The sequence below is a fragment of the Camelina sativa genome, chromosome 1 (assembly GCF_030686135.1).
Source record: "Camelina sativa cultivar CO46 ecotype springtype chromosome 1, ASM3068613v1".
Classification (NCBI taxonomy): Eukaryota; Viridiplantae; Streptophyta; class Magnoliopsida; order Brassicales; family Brassicaceae; genus Camelina; species Camelina sativa.
This window is the reverse complement of record NC_141880.1, coordinates 13,241,200-13,266,597: the sequence shown is the minus strand read 5'-3', so window position 1 is coordinate 13,266,597 and position 25,398 is coordinate 13,241,200. Positions and strand designations below refer to the sequence as shown.

The window sequence follows — 25,398 nt, the reverse complement described above, 5'->3', positions numbered from 1 at the left end:
AAAATCAGAATTTTCCACCACCTCCTCAAAAGAGGACCAACATAGGAGCAAGAGATGCTCCATCTACTCACACTCAAAGACATGGTATTGTGCCACCTGCTGTTCAAAACAACAATTTTGAGATCAAGAGTAGACTCATCTAGATGATACAGAGCAACAAGTTTCATGGACTACCAATGGAGGATCTATTGGACCATCTTGATGAGTTTTATAGGCTCTGTAGCCTAACCAAGATCAATGGAGTTAGCGAAGATGGTTTCAAACTCCGGCTTTTCCCATTTTCTTTGGGTGACAAAGCACACATTTGGGAGAAATCACCACTTGGGAAGCATGCAAAAAGGCGTTCCTTTCCAAATTCTTCTCCAACTCCAGAACCGCAAAGCTGCAAAACGACATCTCCAGCTTTGTTCAGAAAAGCAATGAGATGTTCGGTGAAGCTTGGGAACGTTTTAAGTGATACACCAGCAGATGCCCGCATCATGGATTCAGCAATGCTTCATTGCTAAGTACACTTTACCGCGGTGTAGTTCCCAAGATAAGGATGTTGCTGGACACAGCTAGTAATGGTAATCTTCTCAACAAGGATGTTGATGAAGGTTGGGATCTAGTGGAGAACTTAGCTCAATCTGATCCTCTGGAGAGGATGATGCCAAGTATAAGCGCGACATGAATGCCTTAAATGAAAAATTGGACAAACTCCTCAACCAGCATCAACATGTCCATTCCATTTTCGAGGAAGACCAGTTTCAGCAACAAGATGGGGAGAATGCTCAGCTAGAGGATGTGAACTACATCAACAATCAAGGAGGTTACAATAAAGGGTACAACAACTACAAACCGAACCCGAATCTCTCATACCGTAACCCGAATGTTGCAAATCCTCAAGACCAAATCTACCCATCTGCAGTCCAAGGCAACCAGAGACAACAAAAGCCTTTTGTCCAATACAATCAAGGTTATGCTCCTAAGCCGCAATACCCTGGCAATTACCACCAACCGATTGCACCATCTGGATTCCAACCACATCAAGGATCACAGAACCAATCTCAGGAGGCTGACTTACGCGGATTAACAACGCCCAACAAACTCCAAAACTCAGCCAACTTCCGGGTAAAGTTGTTTAGAACCCAAAAGACTATGTTACTGCCTAGGAAATCTTTCTTGAAGATTTTGATGACTACCTCACTAAGGACAGTGATTTTCAAGATGGGGAGGACATGGAACACAGTGGGATGTATGAGCACCAATACTACTTATCCGAGTATGAACCCGATCCCACACTGGAGGAGACTGATCGAGTTGATAATCGGGCACAGGTTTGAGATTCGCTAATTGATGCCCCACCTCCTAAACTCTTGCCTTCACACGCTCTTCGAGAGGAAATCATCAAAGAAACAGCTCAGCTGGAGATTGAGGTGAAGGAAGCTATCAAATGAATTGGGAATGCGATCCTGAGGAGTGGAGTGTGTTTAGACCCTGAACTAAGGATCAATAAGAAATTGGAGGATCCTGGCTCTTTCACTTTGCCATGTTCAATAGGTCTCAGGATTTTCAACGATTACTTGTGCGATTTGGGAGCTTCGGTCAGTATCATGCCACTTTCAGTTGCCAACAAGATGGGTTTCAGAAATTTTAAACCATGTAGCCTATATTTGGTCCTAGCTGATAGGGCAATCAGGCATCCCATTGGTATCCTGGAAAACTTACCTCTCAGGATCGCCAGAGTGGAAGTTCCTACCGATTTCATGATCCTCGACATGAATAAGGAGCCAGAAGATCCACTAATCCTAGGAAGGCCATTCTTGGCAACAGTAGGTGCAGTGTGAAAAAAAAGACAGATTAGCATTGAGCATGGAGAGCACTTCAAAATGGAATTTAACATCAAGAAAGGAATAAAAAGGCCAACCATTGATGGTCAAACTTTCTCTACCCAAACAATGCCTAGGGAAAGCAAACAATGCCAAGAAACTCATGCTACATTTGATGTGGAACCAGGACAAGACCATGAAACCCGGCTAAATCAGTCTATTACAGTGGAGAGGATTCCAGAACCTCTCCCTCCCAAATTCAATGCTTGAAGAGCATGAAAAGTAAAGCTTAGTGACTTAAAACAAGCTCACTTTTAATATAATTTTATTTCTTTTGTTATGTTTAATTTGGATTTTACAATATTTATTTGTTTCTATAAGTTTTCATATATATACATTTTCATCTAAAAAAAACAAAAAAAAAAAGAGGAAAGAGGAAAATGGAAAATTTTGGGGAACCCGAGGCTGTACCCGAATCCGTACACGACACGCGTGATTGTGTTTCCACTCGGGTGACGAATGGAGTATGAATTCCACAAAACTCTAGCCCACTCTTGGTGAAACCCAAGTAGCCAACATTACCTATTTAGAGACCCTCAACTCCACAACTTCACAACTCCATAAGTTCTCTCTAAATCCTAAAACTTTTTGTCTTCCAAACTTCTTCTCTCTCTCTAAATCGAGTTTTTCAATCTTGGTGGACTAACCCTATTGATCTCGAGTTCAGTCTTTCTTTCTTTTCAAGGTTTCACCAATGGCTCCAAAGATGAGGACATATCAAAAGAAGGGATCTAGGTCTACTTCCGCCACTGCCAGAACCGGAGACGACAGCGTCAATGCTCGCGATTCCCAAGGAGGAGGAGACGTTTCACATTCCCAACCGCTGAGTGGACGTTTCCAATCCCCCACCCGATGCGTCACCCGAGCATGCACTCGAGCACCCGATCGTGTAGACATCCAAGTTCGCTCTCCTAGCCCAGTAGCGAGTGCAATCCGTTGATCTCCTCGACGTAGGGACCTGTCTACTTCCAAGAGAACCGTCTCCGATCCAATGGAGCTCGATTCAGACACCGAAGGAGTAGAACCGGAGGAGAATCAAGCTTCCCGGTTGAGAAGCAGAGTCGCGGTTGTGAGGGGGATGAGACCAGATTCTGAAAGGGCTGATAAGGTAGCTGAGAGAGCGGCGAAAGAAGAAGATCAAGACACCGAGGTTGAAAGCCCTGACAATGAAGAGGAGCAGAGAGAACGTACCAAGATGGCATCTAGGAGGCTGAAGGAAAGAGAAGTGGAGACTCCGGCCAAACTCTTCAAGGTCCTCCGCAAGATGAGCTTTGTTGGGACCTACTATCCCCAACCCGAAACAATGAAACAGTTGGGGATCGCTAGAGATATCGAGTTCCTTTTCGACATGTGCCACCTAGGCTAGATGATGCAGCCAACCTTGAAGCTTACGAGGAGGAGAAAGTTCACTTCCTTGCCACGCTGCGGTTACACTTTTTTGAAGACCACACAAAGCTGCTACCCGATGGGGGGGATCGGGTTCATCACCTTCTCCGTGCGCAACAAGGAGTACCGACTTACTTTCAAGGAGATGGAGGAGCTGTATGGTTTCAAGGCTGGTAGTAGAGAAAACATAGAGGTAAGCAAGGAGGAGATGAGATCCCTATGGCTGACAATAGGAGATAAGCTTCCCTACAAATCCACAATCTCCAAATCTGCTCAAATTAGGATCCATGTCTTGAGGTATTTCCACAAGTCCCTAGCCTGCACTTTATTTGCTAGGAAGGAAACTGGGAATGTGAATGATCATTAGCTCCAACTGCTAGATATATCCTTGTGTGGGATTTTGGATAACACTAGAGATGGTAGACCACTAGTAGGGGATGTTGCGGAACCTAGCTTGGTTTTTGTGCTGCTTGATCAGTTCTTGTATCTGAAATTCTGGGCAACGAAAACTGAGAGGCGGAAAGGATCTAGAGAGATCTCCATAAGAGGTTTAGTTACACAATTTTTGGTAGCCTGCGATGTGCCCCTGAAGGGAGTGGCACAAGAGCCGAGATGGCTAAATATCGAATACCTCACTTTGGCGAGATTCTTGGCTTATGAGAGGACAAATGATAGTTAACTCTTCAAGTTCGTTCATCTGGGAGTCGGAGCTACTCAAATGATCCTGCCAAACGTAGTGTGCACAAAAATCCGGCTTGCGGCGAACATAGACTTCATGCCACCATTGGAAGACTTGTACAACCCTGAGGGGGAATCCGAAGCTGAAGAGAGAGAGCCAACAAGGCAAGGTCAGGGAGGTGATTCAGAGGATTACGACTTTGAGGAGTATGTTTGCTCTCAAAAGCAAACCGGTGGGAGTAAGAGAAGCTCATAAAAGAATCGGGTGATTGAAGAGGATGAACAAGTTCTTAGCAAGGAAGGTAAAGTACCTCACCGACACAATAAAGGTGATGGGAGGACAGATTAGGGAGTTGCAAGACAAGGCAAGCTATGCCTCAGAGGAGTGGACCACTAAGAGGAATCTGAGGTTTGGCACCTGCAGAGCCTCATAGGGCATAATCATACGAGCCACAGACAGAGGAGGCTGTTACGAGACCTTATAGGTCACGAAGAAGCCACTCAGATGCCTATCCGACACCTCACCCGACAGGGTACACGATGCCCTATCTGATGCCTCCATCGAACACACACTCGGGTGACCACTCAGGTATCTTCCCTCAGCCTTACCAGATGTCGTACACTATGCCATACACGATGCATCCTATGAGCAGCTACACAGGTGACCATTCTGGACCAATACCACCATACCCATTGTATTACCCAATACCGTACCCGGTGAGCTACGCGATGCCCTACCCGATCAACCCCTCGGATGCTGGTTCGAGCAGGTCGTCCGTGCACATAATCGAGCTCTCTGACAAGCAAATCCCGGCACCTGCTGAAGCCGGTGACGATCCTGGGTACACTTTGGCGAGCATGGAGGCAGCCACAACCTCCTTCTTTACCAACCCATGAGGTAACACTTTCATCCAAACCATTGTTTATACCATTGCATTTTGTTTCATTTTCTTTGTGTGATTCTCAAATTTCTTTTTCAGACTTTTATTTACACAAGGGACTGTGTAATTTAAGTTTGGGGGAGGGTATGAGAATGTATTTAACATTGTGTTTTATTTTCTTATTTTCTTATTTCAAATTTTTGCATACTAGTTTTATTCATTTGAGTCTGCATTTATTTGCATAAAAACCCCAAAAAAAATTGAAATTTTTTATAGATTAAAAAAAAAGAGTGTTCATATAGTTGCATTTACATATTAGGATTGAGTCTAGATTACTTCATATAGAACTGTTGCATATGCATATTAGGGGACAATGATTAAAACTACCTTGTTTAAAGTCCAACCTTAGGATTGAAGTTATAGCCCTTAATCACAGTTCATTGTTGCTAGATCAATCTTTGGAAAAAAAATGAAAAATCTTTGTTTAAAACCTTGTTTCTTTTGAAAGCTTCTTCCACTTGTGTGAAACTTGCTTGAACATTGTATCATCTCTATATTATTGGACTTAACCTGAACATAAATTATCTTGCTTATGGAATTCGAATGCTTGCTCATGGTAACTCTAAACTCGGGTTAACACTCTATTTTTGCCAATCTTTTCGCTGAACCCGAAATTGTTTCTCCCTACCCTTAAACCCAAACCTTTTCTTTCAAGCCTTGTTGTGAATTGTTGAGTGAGGCCTTTTCATTGTGTTATAGGTTGTGAAACCTTGAGAGTATTGAGAACGACAAAGACCTGGCTCTTGTTTTAGCTAAGTTTAGAATCATTTGGACTAGCTATTAGAATCTGTTTTGAAAGATAGGTGGTTAGGATGTTTATTTGGGTTGAGTTGAGTAATAAAATAGAAACTAAACAAGAAAGTCCCTAAGCTTATGGGCAAAGTTGTTTAATTATCCCTAAGTCTCTAAGTAAAAAAAAAGGAGAGAAAAGTCTTGCTATAGCCTCCTAGAAAAAAAAAAAAAGAGAGAACAAAAAAAAAAAGGAGTATAGCAAGGAAAGAAAAAAAATTGTTGTAAAAGCGAGCTAGCTGTTCAAAGTTAAAATCTTAGGGATTGTAAAAAAAAAAAAAAGTTAAAATCAAAGTTATGGGCATTTTTACTCTAGGGTGTTTGATAAAAAGAAAGTGAATGAGAAAAATGGTAGATCATCAAGAGCTAAGCTTTGTATGCCCCAATTGTTATCAGTCCTAGATAGTTTTCACAACTGTCTAGCATTCCTTCCTTTGAGAGTAAGCCACCTAAAGATATTGTTTGAAACCTACCTACCAAGAAGTCTTACCCTTGAAACCGATTGAGCTTGATTCATTTTCCATTTGCGAGAATTCGCCAAACACTTTAATGAATGTGAAAGAGATGTTCTTTAGAATTGCAAGTCTTCATTGTTAGTTGGAGGATGAACTAGATTGATGCATGGTGATAAGCATAGAAAAACATTTGTAAGTATGTTGATTGATCTTAGCACCATTAAACTATCTTTAAGGACTATAGCTTGAATCCTTCGCCTAGCACTAAAAGGTTATGAGTCCCCATTTTTAAAAACCTCATCCTCATACTTCCTTGCTAGAGGACTAGCAAGATGTAAGTTTGGGGGTGTGATTACTTTCTAATTTACATGTTTTAGACACCCATTTTTGTCCATATTTTGTATTATATATATACTAACCTTAGCATTTTTAGGTCATTTACTGTAGGAATTTGCATTTAGGCCATTTAGGGTGCTGCATTGTTGCATTTGTGCATTTTGGATGAAAACAGGTGCTTTAGAGCCTAAAATGGGGTAAAACATGGTCAAACCCGAACATGTACCCAAAGGAGCAGTTGTGCAAGAAGAACAGTCAGAACCTCAACCCGATCAAAGAGGATCTAAGAGTAGGAAGAACAACCCGAAGACCTACCCGAAGAGTTACCCGACTAGATCCTCGTGCACCACCTCGAGCAGACCCTCGGGAAGGACTGAGAAGCTAGGTTAAAAGGGTTTCCATATATAAACCCCCCTCTTCTTCCTTTCGCCCGAGCACGCCGCAGTCACTCAAACCAGAGAGCGAGAGCTTCTAAGAGAGAGATTTGAGCGACTCAAACACTTTTTCCACTTTGTTAAGATTCGTTTTTGTTTCTTTCGCTATTCCTTTTAGTTTTGATTCTATACTTCATTACTTATATCTTCTTTTCAATACAATGCAATCTTCATTCATTTTTGTTTTCATGCTTTCTACTATGAGATATGAGTCGTGAAATAAAGTTTCTAGGGATGGGATAGACAAATATGTTCTTTTGATCGGGTAGGATGTCTTAGCTTGAATGTTTATTTTATATAAATTGCCTTTTAGATTGATGTTCTTAATGCTATTTTCAGACCGAGAGGTTGAGACTAGATCTAGGGTGTTTTGCCATCGAGAGATGTTGTTGAAATGCTTGAATCAATCAATGCTAGAGATTTACTCACTTAGCCTAAGAGATTATGTGTGTAAGGAGTTTATTGAAAATAATAAATGGAATTGTAATGAGTGCTTGGTTGTGTTTCTCCAACGAGAGTTAGGTTGAGGAGTGACAAAGCTTGATTGTTTCTATCACGAGAGTTTTTTAGCAAGATTGAAGAGATTCATTGTCTCGAAAATATTTTTTTGAGGCATGTAGGACATCCCAAATCAGTCAGGAGCATTTAGGAGTCGATTACCCCATACTTAGGAGCTTTTGCATCTTGATTGTTTAGCTTTTTATTCATAACTCGACCCATTACCCGAACTGGTACTCGATCACCAGCTTCGTGTATACCTTCAAGCTATTCATCCTTGTCTTCTTGATCCAATCATCCCACCCGATCCTGTAAACGAATGCTTGCATCGAGTATTTAGGTCATGTGTACTTGTTCTTTTATTTACTGTTGCTTACTTTAGGTTGTTAGATAAATCCCCCATTATTGCTTGGCAAGACTTACATTATTCTGATCTTATCTCATTTGCTAGCATAACAACCATTTGGATTGATAACCTTTTGTAATACAATTGCATAGGGAATTGATACCCTGGGTGAAAATCCTGTTATCAATTTGGCGTCGTTGCCATTTGGTTGAATTTTATTTGCTACGTTTAAAATTTCAGCACTTGCTAGATCAAGTTCTATTCTATACTTTGGTTTGGAACTGACTTGTTTACTTTTGTGTTCGTTCGTTTTGCATTTCAGGTACAACCCGAGTACCCACCCGACCTGTCACTCGATCACCTGGATCGAGCCAACCTTTGTGTACTCACTCGGTTAACTGATTTTGCATGCAAACACGATCCAAGGGTAGCCAACACTTGAGTCCTTTCATCAAAAACATCGATAGACCAAGGTTACTCCGTCAACAACAAGTACCACAACCGCAACCAACAACAATTGAGGAGGTCATGAACAATCAGAATTTTCCACCACCTCCTCAAAAGAGGACCAACATAGGAGCAAGAGATGCTCCATCTACTCACACTCAAAGACATGGTATTGTGCCACCTGCTGTTCAAAAAAACAATTTTGAGATCAAGAGTAGACTCATCTAGATGATACAGAGCAACAAGTTTCATGGACTACCAATGGAGGATCTATTGGACCATCTTGATGGTTTTATAGGCTCTGTAGCCTAACCAAGATCTATGGAGTTAGCGAAGATGGGTTCAAACTCCGGCTTTTCCCATTTTCTTTGGGTGACAAAGCACACATTTGGGAGAAATCACCACTTGGGAAGCATGCAAAAAGGCGTTCCTTTCCAAATTCTTCTCCAACTCCAGAACCGCAAAGCTGCAAAACGACATCTCCAGCTTTGTTCAGAAAAGCAATGAGACATTCGGTGAAGCTTGGGAACGTTTTAAGTGATACACCAGCAGATGCCCGCATCATGGATTCAGAAATGCTTCATTGCTAAGTACACTTTACCGCGAGTGTAGTTCCTAAGATAAGGATGTTGCTGGACACAGCTAGTAATGGTAATCTTCTCAACAAGGATGTTGATGAAGGTTGGGATCTAGTGGAGAACTTAGCTCAATATGATCCTCTGGAGAGGATGATGCCAAGTACAAGCGCGACATGAATGCCTTAAATGAAAAATTGGACAAACTCCTTAACCAGCATCAACATGTCCATTCCATTTTCGAGGAAGACCAGTTTCAGCAATAAGATGGAATGAATGCTCAGCTAGAGGATGTGAACTACATCAACAATCATGGAGGTTACAATAAAGGGTACAACAACTACAAACTGAACCCGAATCTCTCATACCGTAACCCGAATGTTGCAAATCCTCAAGACCAAATCTACCCATCTGCAATCCAAGGCAACCAGAGACAACAAAAGCCTTTTGTCCAATACAATCAAGGTTATGCTCCTAAGCCGCAGTACCCTGGCAATTACCACCAACCAATTGCACCACCTGGATTCCAACCACATCAAGGATCACAGAACCAATCTCAGAAGGCTGACTTACGCGGATTAACAACGCCCAACAAAGGTTATGCTCCTAGGCCGCAGAACCAATCTCGAGCACGGGTTTAAGATTCGTTAACTGATGCCCCACCTCCTAAACTCTTTCCTCCACACGCTCTTCGAGGGGAAATCATCAAAGAAACAGCTCAGCTGGAGATTGAGGTGAAGAAAGCTATCAAATAAATAGGGAATGCGATCCTGAGGAGTGGAGTGTGTTTAGATCCTGAACTAAGGATCAATAAGAAATTGGAGGATCTTGCCTCTTTCACCTTGCCATGTTCAATAGGCCTCCAGATTTTCAACGATTGCTTGTGCGATTTAGGAGCTTCGGTCAGTATCATGCCACTTTCAATTGCCAACAAGATGGGTTTCAGAAATTTTAAACCAAGTAGCCTATATTTGGTCCTAGCTGATAGGGAAATCAGGCATCCCATTGGTATCCTGGAAAACTTACCTCTCAGGATCGGCAGAGTGGAGGTTCCTACCGATTTCATGATCCTCGACATGGATAAGGAGCCAGAAGATCCACTAATCCTAGGAAGGCCATTCTTGGCAACAGTAGGTGCAGTGTGAAAAAAAGACAAGATTAGCATTGAGAATGGAGAGGACTTCAAAATGGAATTTAACATGAAGAAAGGAATAAAAAGGCCAACCATTGATGGTCAAGCTTTCTCTACCCAAACAATGCCTAGGGAAAGCAAACATTGCCAAGACACTCATGCTACATTTGATGTGGTCTATACAGATGCATCCAGAGTTGGTTTGGGGTGTGTGTTGATGCAGCATGGGAAGGTGATTGCCTATGCTTCACGGCAGTTGCAGAAGCATGAGGACAACTATCTACTCATGACTTGGAGATGGGTGTTGTGGTTTTTGCCCTGAAGATTTGGAGATCTTATCTTTATGGTACAATGGAACATGTGTTTACAGATCATAAGAGCCTGAAGTATATATTCATTCGGTCCGAGCTGAACTTGAGGCAGCGGCGGTGGATGAAGCTGGTGGCGGATTATGATATGGAGATAATCTATCATCCTGGTAAGGCTAACTTGGTTGCAGATGCTTTGAGTCGGAAGCGGGCGGCTTCGGCTCAGGAGCAGGATTTGGATTCTTTGGTAGGAGAGATCAGTGTGTTGAGCTTGTGTGCGGTTTCTCAGGAGCCGTTGGGTTTGGTTGCAGCTGATAGAGCAGATCTGTTGAGCAGAGTGCAGTTGGCTCAGGAGAAAGATTTGAGGCTGGTGAATGCCTCAAAGGATGTTGATTTACAGTATCAGGTTTTGGCTAAAGGTACTATTCTGGTGCATGGGCGGATTTGTATGCCCAAGGATGAGGAGTTGAAGCAGGAGATTTTGAGTGAGGCTTATGCGAGCATGTTCTCTATTCATCCAGGAGCGACTAAGATATACCGTGATCTCAAGAGGTATTATCACTGGGTCGGGATGAAGAAGGACGTCGATAGTTGGGTTGCGAGGTGCGATGTGTGTCAGCTAGTGAAGGCTGAGCATCAGGTACCAGGTGGTTTGCTGAAGAGTCTTCCCATTCCAGAGTGGAAGTGGGATATGATTACTATGGACTTCGTAGTTGGTTTCCCAGCGTTCAGGAAGTTTGATGCTATTTGGGTCATTGTGGACCGGTTGACTAAGTCGACACATTTTCTGGCCATTAAGAAGACTGATGGAGCAGCGGTCTTGGCTAGGAAGTATGTGAAGAAAATAGTCAAATTGCATGGGGTGCCAGCGAGCGTTGTGTCTGATAGGGATTTCAAGTTCACTTCAGTGTTCTGGAGGGTATTTCAGGCAGAGATGGGCACTAAGGTGCACATGAGTACAGCTTATCATCCCCAGACAGATGGACAGTCAGAAAGGACGATCCAGATGTTGGAGGATTTGCTGAGGATGTGTGTGCTGGATTGGGGTGGTCATTGGGCAGATCACTTGAGCTTGGTGGAGTTTGCTTACCACAACAGTTACCAGGCGAGTATTAAGATGGCTCCTTCGAGGTTTTGTATGGGAGGTCGTGTCATACACCGTTATGCTGGACTCAGGTGGGGGAGAGGAGCATGTATGGGGCAGATTTTGTGCAGGAGACCTCAGAGGAGATTCGGGTTCTCAAGCTTAACATGAAGGAAGCTCAGGATCGGGAGAGGAGTCATGCCGGTAGGAGGAGGAGAGATCTGGAGTTTCAGGTTGGAGATAGAGTGTACCTCAAGATGACCATGTTGCGGGGTCCGAACAGGTCATTGACTCTGACTAAGTTGAGTCCGAGGTATATGGGTCTATTCAGAGTGATTGAGCGAGTTGGACCAGTGGCATATAGATTTGAGTTACTTGAGATTATGCGAGCATTCCATAAGGTTTTCCATGTGTCTATGCTGCGGAAGTGTCTTCGTAAGGATGATCAGTTTTTGGCTAATATTCTTGAGGATCTTCAGACAAACATGACTTTGTAGGCGAGACCAGGGAGGGTTCTCGGATGGAGGATCAAGGAACTTCGGGAGAAGAAGTTTCCTTTGATAAGAGTCCTTTAGGACTGTGATGATGTTGAGGGAAAGTTTCCTGAAATAGAAGTTCTAAAAATGAAAAGTTTTATGTGAGTCAGAATTTTTCTATTTTTAGTTGTTGTGAGCCTTGGAGAGGCTAGTGTGGCCTTTGTGACAGGCTGTTTAGCCATTGTGTGGCCTTTGTGGCGGGCTGTTTAGCCATTGTGTGGCCTTAGTCTCCATATAGTTCGGTGAAATATGCCTGAACTCACAAAAAAACCAGCGATCTCCTAGGTTGAGCTGTCGGATTCTTTAGGCGACATTCTTCTCTCGGCAGCACTTTGAATCTTTAAGCATCTTCTTGGTTGCAACGAGTTCCTTTTCGAAGCAACCCTCTAGATGGTTGATAGTCTTGATCTTGCTCTCTTCCTTCTTCTCTCTTTTCTCTCCTTTCTCTCCCTTTCTCTTCTTTCTCTTCTTTCTTCCTTAGTGAAAAATGAGAGGAGTGGGAGTGTATATTTAGAGAGATGGGCGAGATTCTCATACAATTGCATGATCAACAATTGTCTTCTTCTTTCTTCACTTAGGCGGACAAATGGCGTGAAAAATTTTCATGCGCCACACTTGGCAAAGTGATGCGCAACACCTGGCAAAGGACGCAACACTCGGCACTCTTATCCCTCTACTTTATCGTTTAATATAATGCAATTTTCCTTCATATCTGTTGTTTTGTTTCGTGTTATGATTTCCAAGTAGTGAAGTAAAGTTTCTAGGGATGGGATAGATGATTTTGTGTTCTTGATCGGTTAGGATGTCTTAGTTGATTGAATATGTTTAATACATTTCCTTCTAGATTAGTGTTCTTAATGATGTCAACAAACCGAGAGGATGAGATTAGATCTAAGGTGTTTTACCACCGAGAGGTGTCGATGAGATGCTTGAATCAACCAATGCTAGAGGTTTACTCACTTAGCCTAAGAGATTAGATGAGTAAGGGGTTTACTGACAATAATCAATCGGATCTTAATGCCTGCTTGGTCATGTTTCTCCAACGAGAGTTGGGTAGGGGAGTGATCAAGGTTGATTGTTTTTATCACGAGAGTGTTTTAACAAGATTTTAGAGATTCATTGTCTAGGAAATATTTGCTTGAGGCATGTAAAGCATCTGTACTGGTTAGGAACACTTAGGATTCGATTACCCCATCCTTAGAAGTTTTTGTCTTTTAATTGCTAGCATTTTCATTCATCACTCGATCTCTTACCCGATCAGGTACACGATACCCTGCATCGAGTAACCCCTCGAGTTGTTCATATTTCATTTTCTTACTCGATCACCCCCACCCGATCCTCTACTCGAATGCTTGCATCGAGTGCTTAGGTCATGTGGTTATTTGTTTATACTCTTTTCTTTTATTATTTTAGGATTGTTAGATAAAACCCATAATTGCTTGGCTTGACTTGCATTGTTCTGATTGCATCCTTCCTGCTAGCATAAACAACCATTTGGATTGATAACCCTTTGTACTACAACTGCATAGGGAATTGAGACCCTGGGTGAAAAACCTACTATCAGACACCATCTCCTCCAAGAATGCGCATGGACCTTCTATGGCATGGCTCTCGCATAAGAAATGGTCCGTTGACTCCAAGTAGTTGACGTACCGCCTCAGCCTCTCCACGCAAGCTCGGTAGGCCCAGACGTCCGTGATGCGTAGGAAGTTAGACTCTCCCAAAGGTTTGTAATCACCTTTGGGTAAGTTGGGCACCACCATACGGGAGACCTGCTCTTCGCACGAGGAATGCTCAGCAAGTAGACGAGTCATGTGCCACTTCGCCAGAAAGAAACCTTCGGCGATGAGCTCATCCAGGACTCGGATAGTCCCTTCCAATCGGCAGAGCCGAAAGACTTGCTAAAGTTTAAGACGAAGTGCTTTGATATACGCGCCTAGTCTCTTGCGGCGAGCTCGGTACATCCGGAGTTCCTTTTGCAAAGGATCCCCTTCCGGCTCGACGACATCAAAACTTGGCACGAGTTCACGGGATCGAGACGTCTCCGTCTCCTCTTGAGGGGGGGGCATTATCCGACGCATTCGGATCAAAACCGCTAGCTCCAGCTGCTGTCCGTTCTCGGGCTCGTTTCAACCATGCAAATCGGGTAGTCACTGGCATCTTTGCTAGTTTCGTTCGAGTTAGGAATGCTCTGAACATTTCCAACCCTTCCTCTATTTATACTAAAACTTGGAACGCAACTGCGATCCCTTTCCACCAATCAGATTGCGGCAGGACTTTCGCTGCATCCCGAGAATCAGTCTAAAAGACCGTGCAAACATTCAATGTTTCTTGCCACGCGTCCTTAAAAAATCACTATAACTCAGCCGTAATATGAATCGACGAGACCTTTCGTTTATCCGTAAATTTTATAAGTCATATATATCAGCCATTTATTTTCTGATTGTTTTTTGTGATAACTCAGTCATAATGCATTATAACTCAGCCGTCACATGACCTTTCGTTTTCCCGTAAATATAATAACTCAGCCGTAGAGCGATATTTTGGCGGGTTAACTCAGTCATAAGTTAACCTAATAATAGACGAGACCTTTCGTTTTCCTATAAATATTATAACTCAGTCATGACATTGAAATAAATCAGCCATTTATTTTCAGATTGTTTATTGTGATAACTCAGCCATCACAGATTTATAAATCACAATAACTCATCGGTCACATAATCTATCCGATTACAACAAAAAAGGTCTTACTTAACAATCATCTTCTACGTTTTTTTACTATTCTCTTGACCATATTAAAGCTTACTCTCTCCATCTCCCACTCCTTTAGTATCTTTTCTTTCATCTCCATCTTTATCCAAACAAGCTCTATCGTAGTTTGAGTAGAAAGGTATAAGATGATAACTGGGTGGGTGGCCGGACGAGAACAGATTATCCCTATGCAAATATCGATAGTTGTTGCTATTCATGTTGTAGAGACCGAGCCAATCACTAGCCGCCACTGATACGACGTCGCTACTTGGGAACCAAAAGGGTTGTGCATATTCACCTTTAAACGCTGTAATTTTAGTGTCTTCCATTTTTACCCAAGACTTTCTCAAATTGTTCTCCAAAACCCATAACTCAGCTCCGTTTCTTGATTCCGAATGTTGAGTAACACCTAGCTTTCCTTCGTAGCTGACCAAGATGAGACTGCTATCGCCTAATAGTACGTCCGGAACAGAAAAAATAGACCAATTTTTGGTTCGCATACAGAACCGGATCACGTTGTTCTTCCTTGTTAACCAATGCAAGAAACCGTATGCTGATACCGGTATAGCTTCTCTCGGGAAAAACTTAGATAACTCGAAATCATTCAGTCGCTTCCACACAAAAAAATCAGAATCGAAGACCTCACAATTGTGAATATAGAAACCTTACTTGGTCATCCATGTCCTTGGTTCAGAAACCCTAATGATCTTATACCAAAACGGATTCAAAGAAATCACCATTAAACCGGTTGCGATCGTCATATATCGAGTTTTAGGGTTTGGTATGATCCGGAACTGCTTTGTAGCAGGTTTACAAACGATGTACTCTGGTATCGTTTTCGCTCCTTTAAACCTATCACCGATACAGATCAAAATCCCATGATGTGTATCACAAGCTTTGATCTTTGCGTTGTTCTGAGGAAGAAACTGAAGCGAGATTTGGGTTTTATCTTCTTTTTCTTCTTGTTCTACTTCAACGTCGGGGACAAAATGGGGCCGATACCTAAACCATTTGTCCTCGTAATGAACAAAATAGTCGAAAACAGAGTTGGCTCTATGGAGATGATGACCGATAAATCTCAACTCATAACTTCGTTTGTTGCACTCTTTGTTTTGTAGATGGAATTTTACAATCTCCGTCGCTGAACAATGAGAGAGGATCTCTTGAATCACGTCTTGGTACAACATCGCGCGTGGCCAAAGAAAACCTTTGAGAGGATTGTTTCTTGTGATAACACAGCTATCACGGATTTATAAATCACTATAACTCATATGTCACATGCATCGAGGAGACATTTCGTTTTCCCGTAAAACTATAACAAGTATAAATCAATCGTTTGCTTGTAAGGTGGTTTCTTGTGATAACTCAGTCATATCTTACAATAACTCAGCCGTCACATGAATCGACGAGACCTTTCGTTTCCCTATAAATATCATAACTCAACCGTTAAGTCATATAAATCAGCCATTTATTTTCAGTTTGTTTCTTGTGATAACTCAGCCATTACTTTATTATAACTCAGCCTCAAAGTGAGAGTAGATACTGTGTGGAAGCATAAAAGGTGGATTTTAGATATGTACATAATAACTAAAACCAAAGTCTCTATCATACATGTGGAAACAAGCGTACAATACATATAACATATATAATTAAAAAAAAAAGGGACCTTTAATACATGAAAAAGATACTCGCCTAAGAAATGGAAAATAATTATTTTAAAATGAATAGACTTGTAACATCCGCAAACCGGAATCCCGGTTTGGGATGTGCATCGATCGATGCTGGAGGAGCATCAGTCGATGCTGATTCAATGTCCTGCGTTTTGACTTAAGTTAAATGCTACGTTTTGGGCAAAGGGAAAGGGGAAAAACCCTTAAGTCGTTCTTTTGTCTCGTTAGACAACTTTGGCCATTTTTGAGAGAAAAGAGAAGAGAGAAGAGTGTTCTTAGTGTTCTTGGAGTTTTATGGAGATTTGAGGCTGTTCCTGTAGAGATCTGTAGCTAGGATAGTTCTAGGAGCTTCCTAGGAGCGTTGTTTTGCTTGTTTGAGGTTCAGATTCATCTTGGCAAAGGTAAGTGCATGACCATGGCTTATCTAAGCAGAAGATTTCTCTGATCTGTTTGTTTATGTGTTGTTAGGAATGTTATATGAGGCGTTAGGAAGCTTTCTTGTGGCTTGGGATCGATTCTTGTGGTTGCAGGAACGAAGATCCGATGAGAAGCTTCGGGGAAAACGATGCTCGACAAGTGCATCGGTCGATGCACTATGTGTGTCGGTTGATGCTAGTGCGAGGACGGTGCAGATTGACCTAGGAGCATCGGTTGATGCCATGTGGAGGCGTCGGTCGATGCGATTAGGGTTTCCGCGTGATGTCGAGCATGCGTTGATTGATGCAAGTGGAAGCATCGGTCGATGCAAGTGAACCTTGTGTCGATCGATGCATACTTTTTGTCGGTCGATTCTGGTCCTTGATGGTGTCGGTCGATGCAAGCTTTCTGTTGGTTGATGCAGAGCCTGGTTTGTTTGTTGATTGTTGCTTGATTGTTAGAGTATCTCTATTGCTTGTGTGTATAGCCTAGTAGATGGGAGGATTGCCTTACTTTGTGTTTATAAAATACTCGTGCATTGCAGTTTGTGTTTGTGGTGCAGGTAAAGGCAAAGTGTGATTGTGGAATCAAGGCAATGAAGAGGAGGATGTTCTAGTGGTTCGCTTGGTTGTTTGGCTTCTGTTAGGTTGCTAGAGTTGAGTTCTGGAATGTTGTTTAGGATTGCTGGTTCTCTGGTTTATGTTGTTTGGATCATTAGTTTATGATTTGGAATTAATATTGGCTATTGGATTATGATTGAATTAATTATTGGTATCTGCTATTTCCGCTGTTGGTTGTGTTTGTGGTTAGGTGGCTAGTGGGTATAGGATCACTAGCTGTAGTGTATTTATTATTTATTATTTATTAAAAAAAAACGGGTCAGGTCGTTTCAGTTTGGTATCACAGCCCTTACAGTTCTAGGTTTGGGTTCACTAGGTTTCTGTTGTTGATGTTGGGATTGCATGTCTTGATTGATTATGAGAGTTAGTCAATTGTGTGTGGCATGGAGTCCTAGAACATCCTCTTCGAGCCTATAGTGTGATTCCACGGTGAGTTTATGTTTTTGTGTTCTGTTAAATGTGTGCTTAGCCTTTTGTTCATGGTAGTGCAGATGGTTAGAGAGGATGCTGTTTCTGGTCGTGGCTGTGGACGCGGACGTGGTTGTGGTAGGGGGAGAGCCCCAGTGGTTAGTGAGACCGAGGACAAGAGTGTGACAGCAGAGGGTGACGGCGAGTCGCAGGGTGTCCAGGGGGATTCCGTGAGTGTGGTCGGAGGGGGCGGTGCTAATGCTCCAGTAGCCAGTGATGTTAGGGCCCCAGGTGCGGGAGTCCTAGTGGGTGGAGTCCCGGGTGTCGACCTTGCGGGTTTGCTTTCACAGTTGATAGCGCGGTTGCCGCATGTGGCACCGTCTTAGGCTCAGGTTGTGCCACCAGTGGGGGTGGAGGAGCGGCAGAGATGGGTCATATTCTCGTTATATCAACATGCTGACAGAGATGGGTCCATTCTCGTTATATCAACATGCTGACAGAGATGGGTCATATTCATACCGAGCGGTTTTCGGGAGGTATTGATCCTACCACTGAGGAGGCGTGGAGGACGAGTGTGGAACGTAACTTCCATACTCTGAGATGTCCTGAGGAGTTTTGGGTGGACATTGGGGTCCACCATTTGATTGGTGATGCTCAGTTGTGAAGGAGTTATGTGGCAACCAGGAGAGTGCAGAGGGAGATGTCTTGGGCTGACTTTGTCTTGGAGTTTAACTGCAAGTATTTCCCTAGAGAGGCACTCGATAGGTTGGAGGTGCAGTTCCTTCAGCTAGCTCAGGGAACTCGGTCAGTGCGGGAGCTTGACTTGGAGTTCAGTCGACTTCTGAGGTATGGGGGTCGGGATATGGAGTCTAAGGAGGCTCAGATCAGGAGGTTTTTGAGAGCCCTACGTGATGACTTGAGGGTTCACTGTAGAGGCGGAGTTACGCTACGCGTGCCGAGCTGGTTCAGACTGCAGCAGGGATTGAGGAGTTGAGGCAGGAGATTCTGAGAGAGGTTCATGCTAGCATGTTCTCTATTCATCCAAGAGGGACTAAGATGTACCGAGATCTCAAGAGGTACTATCACTGGGTCCGGATGAAGAAGGACATGGCTAGTTGGGTTACGAGGTGCGATGTGTATCAGTTAGTGAAGGCTGAGCATCAGGTACCAGGTGGTTTGCTGAAGAGTCTTTCCATTCCAGAGTGGAAGTGGGATATGATTACTATGGACTTCGTGGAAGGTTTTCCAGTGTCCAGGACGTTTGATGCTATTTGGGTCATTGTGGACCAGTTGACTAAGTCGGCACACTTTCTGGCCATTAAGAAGACTGATGGAGCAACAGTCTTGGCTAAGAAGTATGTGAAGGAGATAGTCAGGTTGCATGGGATGCCAGCGAGTATTGTGTTTGATAGGGATTCCAAGTTCACTTCGGTGTTCTGGAGGGCATTTCAGTCAGAGATGGGCACTAAGGTGCATATAAGTACAACTTATCATCCCCAGACAGATGGACAGTCAGAGAGGACAATCCAGACGTTGGAGGATTTGCTGAGGATGTGTGTGCTGGATTGGGGTGGCCATTGGGCAGATCATTTGAGCTTGGTACAGTTTGCTTATAACAACAGTTACCAGGCGAGTATTGGCATGGCACCTTCTAAGGCTTTGTATGGGAGGCCGTGTCGTACACCGTTAAGCTGGACTCAGGTGGGGGAGAGGAGCATGTACGGGGCAGATTTTGTTCAGGAGACCTCGAAGAAGATTCGGGTTCTCAAGCTGAACATGAAGGAAACTCAGGATCGGCAGAGAGAGTTATGCCGATAGGAGGAGGAGAGATCTTGAGTTTCAGGTTGGAGATAGAGTGTACCTCAAGATGGCCATGTTGCGGGGTCCGAACAGGTCATTGACTGAGACTAAGTTGAGTCCGAGGTATATGGGACCGTTCAGAGTGATTGAGCGAGTTGGACCAGTGGCATATAGACAGGAGTTACCTGAGGTTATGTGTGCATTCCATAAGTTTTCCATGTGTCTATGTTGCGGAAGTGTCTCCGCAAGGATGATCAGTTGTTGGCTAAGATTCCTGAGGATCTTCAGCCTAACATGACTTTGGAGGTGAGACCAGTGAGGGTTCTCGGGAGGAGGATCAAGGACCTTTGGAGGTGTTGAGGAGCAGACTTGGGAGCCTGAGGCGAGGATGATGGCAAGGTTTAAGAAGTGGTATGAGAAGCAAGCCGAGACTTGAGCTTGCCTAGCCTGGTCCCATCTGTAATTCGTTGCTGGAGCGGGAATGGAGTATTCCAGCCCATCTCGCTTGTTTACTTTGTCGCTTGGGGTGGTTGGTTGTGCGACTAAGTAACAAGATGAGGTGGTGTTTGGGGTACAAAGTATCCGCGAGGTAGTGTGTTGGAGGAAAGTTTCCTGTTTTAGAAGTTTTTATAAGTGGAAAGTTTCCAGAAGTGGGAAGTGCTAAAAATGGAAAGTCTTTTGTAAGTTCGAATTTGTCCATTTTTTAGTGGCAGAGGGCCTTGTAGGGGCTTGTGTCGCCTTAGTGGCGGACTTTTGATTCGTTGCGCCGTGTGTGGCAGTCTTTTGAGTTATTGTGTGGCCTTTGTGGCGGGCTGTTTAGCCGTTGTGTGGCCTTTGTGGCGGGCTGTTTAGCCATTGTGTGGCCTTTGTGGCGGGCTGTTTAGCCATTGTGTGGCCTTTGGGGCGGGCTGTTTAGCCAATTGTGTTGTTTTTGTGGTGGACTGTTTAGCTAGAGTGACTGTTGAGGCGGTCCTTCGGGACAAATGGTCTTTGTGACGGTCCTTCGGGAAGAGTGGCCTTGGTGGCGGTCCTTTTTAGGACATTTGTTTGGCCTTGGTGGCAGTCCTGTTTAGGACATTTGTTTGGCCTTGGTGGCGGTCCTGTTTAGGACATTTGTTTGGCCTTGGTGGCGGTCCTGTTTAGGACATTTGCTTGGCCTTTGTGGCGGCCCGTTGGGCAGAGAGATGATCCTTGTGTGGTCATGAGGTATTCCAGTGAGGGGATATGTGGTTGGTAGGACATCGTGTTGTCTTAAGCGAGCCACGGAAAGGAAACCTGGATAGGAATAGGACTCAGACGTGTTCGGAATTGTTTGCTCGCGACTCTTGGGGAACTTAGGTTCTCCTAGTACCGTTATATTCTAAGACTTTGTGGCTTGGGAGTATGGCTGATATATCGACTTCGGATGATGATCCGGGGGCGCGCTGTAGGGTGGCAACCCGAGAGACGAGTATTGGACTCCCTTATATATATTATGGCAGGCGGACTTAGGCCCGGTGAGGAGCCAATATTATGGCATGCAGACTTCGGTCTGATGAGGAGCCAATAAAAACTCAAGGTTTAGACCTGTGAGTAAAAAGGAGAGTCCAAAAGTCGAGAGCAAATAATGCCTCGAGCGTGAGACTATCGCCTAGAGGTGACATTTCGTATATCGGTCAGAGGAGTGCGGGCCGTGGAGACGGTAGCACGAGAGTCCTTGGCTGAGTGTTGTTTGAGATATGAGGACGAATCTAAATTGGTGGGGGAGAATTGTAACATCCGCGAACCGGAATCCCGGTTTGGGATGTGCATCGATCGATGCTGGAGGAGCATCAGTCGATGCTGATTCAATGTCCTGCGTTTTGACTTAAGTTAAACGCTGCGTTTTGGGCAAAGGGAAAGGGGAAAAACCCTTAAGTCGTTCATTTCTCTCATTAGACGACTTTGGCAGTTTTTGAGAGAAAAGAGAAGAGAGAAGAGTATTCTTGGTGTTTTTGGAGTTTTCTGGAGACTTGAGGCTGTTCCTGTAGAGATCTGTAGATGGGATCGTTGTAGGAGCTCCCTAGGAGCATTGTTTTGCTTGTTTGAGGTTCAGATTCATCTTGGCAAAGGTAAGTGAATGACCATGGCTTATCTAAGCTGGAGATTTCTCTGATCTGTTTGTTTATGTGTTGTTAGGCTTGTTAGAATGTTATATGAGGCGTTAGGAAGCTTTCTTGTGGCTTGGGATCGATTCTTGTGGTTGCAGGAACGAAGATCCGACGAGAAGCTTCTGGGAAAACGATGCTTGGCATGTGCATCGGTCGATGCACTATGTGTGTCGGTCGATGCTAGTGCGAGGACGGCGCAGATTGACCTAGGAGCATCGGTCGATGCCATGTGGAGGCGTCGGTCGATGCGATTAGGGTTTCCGCGTGATGTCAAGCATGCGTCGATCGATGCATACTTTGTGTCGGTCGATGCTGGTCCCTAATGGTGTTGGTCGATGCAAGTATTGTGTCGGTCGATGCAGAGCCTGGATTGTTTGTTGATTGTTGCTTGATGGTTAGAGTATCTCTATTGCTTGTGTGTATAGCCTAGTAGATGGGAGGATTGCCTTACTGAGTGTTTATAAAATACTCATGCATTGCAATTTGTGTTTGTAGTGCAGGTAAAGGCAAAGTGTGATCGTGGAATCAAGGCAATGAAGAGGAGGATGTTCTAGTGGTTCGCTTGGTTGTCTGGCTTCTCTTAGGTTGCTAGAGTTGAGTCCTGGAATGTTGTTTAGGATTGCTGGTTCTCTGGTTTATGCTGTTTGGATCATTAGTTTATGATTTGAAATTAATATAGGCTATTGGTTTATGATTGGATTATTTATTGGTATCTGCTATTTCCGATGTTGGTTGTGTTTGTGGTTAGGTGGCTAGTGGGTATGGGACCACTAGCTCTAGTATATTTTTTATTTATTATTTATTATAAAAAAAATAGCGGGTCAGGTCGTTTCAAGACTTTAGAGTCACAAGTTGATAAGGTAAAACTGGAAATCACTACTGAAAACCCTAAAGGATCTCAGAGACTTTGAGGGACAACCACCAAAGGTAACAGTTTTTGCACATGATTTCATAGTCTCCAAAGAGGAGAGAATAGTTATCCAAACAACAAATCACAGCACAAGCGGGTGAAGGGAGTAACGGGCTGTCAGGATAGAGATGGGAGGTTGTGTATGAGTTTTTCCGGGCCGTCTTATAACGAGATAACTCAGCCAGAAAATTATTACCGGTTGCCATGAAACCCGCAGAGACCAGAGGATAATGATGTGCATCAAACAACTGGAGGTAATGGACAGCCATAACCTCATTCCCTTGACAAATACTTAGTATCCCACATGCTAAGGTGGCATCAGCATCGGCCGGTACAATACGAATGAGAATATCAATCCCACGCTGGATATCTCTATCCTCAGCCACAACCCTTAGCACTTCGTAGTAGATGGCAATGGGGTTGCCGGCGTCAAAGCATTTGACGAAGAAAGGCATGTACTGCCCTTCAATTTGGATGCCACCATCAGGGGCATTGTATGTGTTGATTTGTGATGGATCATTACAAAGGCAATAGATAGCAACTGTCTTCAGAACTTCTTTATTGTATACTGCTTTTTTCCCCCTACGACCAGCCATTCAAATAGAACCAAGTGACCACCATCAATCTTCTGCAGTAAGGGAAACGATTTTTATGAAAACATCGTCGGGGAGATCCGGCATCTTGGGTGCTCGAGCGGACATAGTGTTGTAAACAGGAATTTTACTCTAGTTTGAAGTTGAGAGGTAATAGACTAAAGAAATGGGAATATTATAACTCAGTCACTTGGTTCTATTTGTAGTTGAGAAGTAATAAACTAATAATTTTATTGTTAAGCAATACTTTGGTGGGAAACCATAAGTTAATCCTGTAATAGACGCATTGACGACACCTTGGCTGAGTTTATAACTCAGTCGTCACATGAATAAACGACACCTTTCGTTGTCCCGTAAATATTATAACTCATCCGTCACATGAATAACCGAGACCTTTTGTTTTCCTGTAAATATTATAATTCAGCCGTCACATGAATAAACGATACCTTTCGTTTTCCCGTAAATATTATAACTCAGCCGTCAAGTCATATATATCAGCCATCTACTTCCAGATTATTCCTAGTGATAACTCAGCCATCACATGAATCGATGAGACCTTTCGTTTTCCCATAAAAAATATTTTGGCGGTAAACCATAAGTTAACCTAATAATAGACGCGATCTTTCATTTTCCTATTGTTTTTCCTTTATGTTCTCCTCATTCATATGTCTGACTCTCTTTCATCTCATTCTTCGTTTCTATTGTTTCTCTTTATACTCTCCTAAATCACAGATCTTTCTATTTGTTACATCTTCCTATCAACATGAAAGATGTTCCTCATATCGATGAACAGTTTTTTAGAGATGTCGAAGCGATCATTTGCGCCACTGATCGGGAGAATATGAGGGTTCTAAACCCCGGTGTGGGTTTTTGGGTTGACACAACCACTGTTACGTGGTTCAAGTTTCTTCACGTTCTCTCTATCGCGATTGGAAGAATACTTCAACACAACTGGCACCATGCGTGGCCGACGTACCGCTTGATTCCCTTCCACTTTAAGAGACGATGGTTTCTCCTCCTCGCGGTAAGATCTCTGGACAAACCACCATATTGATATTATTCTATACTCTTATCGTTTCTTTCCTTTAATTGTAGCGTAAATGCACGTGGGATCCAAAGCATACTTTAATGTTCTGGACGCAGTTTAATTTGGTGGCTAGTACGTTATACAGAGCCTAGATGCGTGCGCTCAAGAGGATATGAGCGAAAGGTGGCAATAAACCCGAGATGCTGAGTAGCATACTTTGGAATGATTTGGTCGATATGTTTGAAGAATTTGGCCCAGATGACGTCGGTTTCAGAAAGTGATTTCCATTGTACTTTCGTGTCGTCTTCTATATGAACTATGAACTAGGAATTACAATTGTGTGTTTTTTGTTTTTTTAATAAAATTCAAAATTTGAATAATAATTATTTAATTTTTTGAATAATATATTGTGCATGTGAATATGAGCAGGCACAAAATTAGTGATTTTTTGCGTTTCCCTAACAACATTTTTTGTGACATCGAGAGACGTTTTAATATTTATTAGGAGTCTGGCATAACGAAAGATTCAGGAAAGAAAGAAGAATACGTTTTCATATTAATGAGAAGACCCTAAACGATAACTCAGCCGTCATAAACTATAACTCAGTCATCACTCCAATTATAAGACTAAATAACCGACCAAACCGAACCGAACCAAAAAAACTAATTTTTCCCCTTTTCGATTAATTACGGTTATATTTGGATTTCTATCGGTTATATTAAGTTAATCTACCTAATTTAGATAACATTTAGGTTATTTATGGTTATATATTAATCTAACCGGCCAATAACCAGAAATAACCGAAAAATAATTTCAAAATTTTTGAAAATTACCACCTTAAACCAAACACAATATAACGAAAACCAAACTGTTAAATTAAAACCCATAATGTTTGAAATATGAACCCTACACCCCAAACCCTAACCCTAACCCTAACCACTAACCCGCATGTTTTACACATTTTGATCAGAATGTGTAAAAGTCACATTTTGTCTATAATTATTACTTTTTATTGGTTATAATGATTGCAATATTCATTTTTCAATTCTAAATTTAAATTTTGAGTTATAATAATTTAAATTTACATATATTTCATAAGTCAGCCGTTGATGTTGATAACTCAGCCATCAGTTAGTCACTTGGTCGGAGTGTTTTTATTTTTTTTATTCGAATTTTGAGTTCAATTTTTTAATTATTTTGTATAATATATAGTGAAAAAAACTGACTTTGGAGGATGTTTTACACGTGTGGATCTGAGC

The 25,398-nt window shown here is 42.8% G+C and overlaps 2 non-coding genes and 1 pseudogene across 2 annotated transcripts; all 3 read right to left on the bottom strand.

Annotated features, from left to right (window-relative positions):
• Positions 1-379: 379 nt before the first annotated feature.
• Positions 380-486, bottom strand: LOC147949868 (small nucleolar RNA R71). The gene has a single exon (XR_015565492.1). It is a non-coding gene; the product is annotated as a small nucleolar RNA R71 (small nucleolar RNA).
• An 8,155-nt stretch (positions 487-8,641) lies between these two features.
• On the bottom strand, positions 8,642-8,748 carry LOC147949867 (small nucleolar RNA R71). Its single transcript, XR_015565488.1, has one exon. It is a non-coding gene; the product is annotated as a small nucleolar RNA R71 (small nucleolar RNA).
• Positions 8,749-14,608: 5,860 nt separating this feature from the next.
• Positions 14,609-15,751, bottom strand: LOC147949866 (uncharacterized; annotated as a pseudogene).
• Between the last annotated feature and the right edge of the window lie 9,647 nt (positions 15,752-25,398).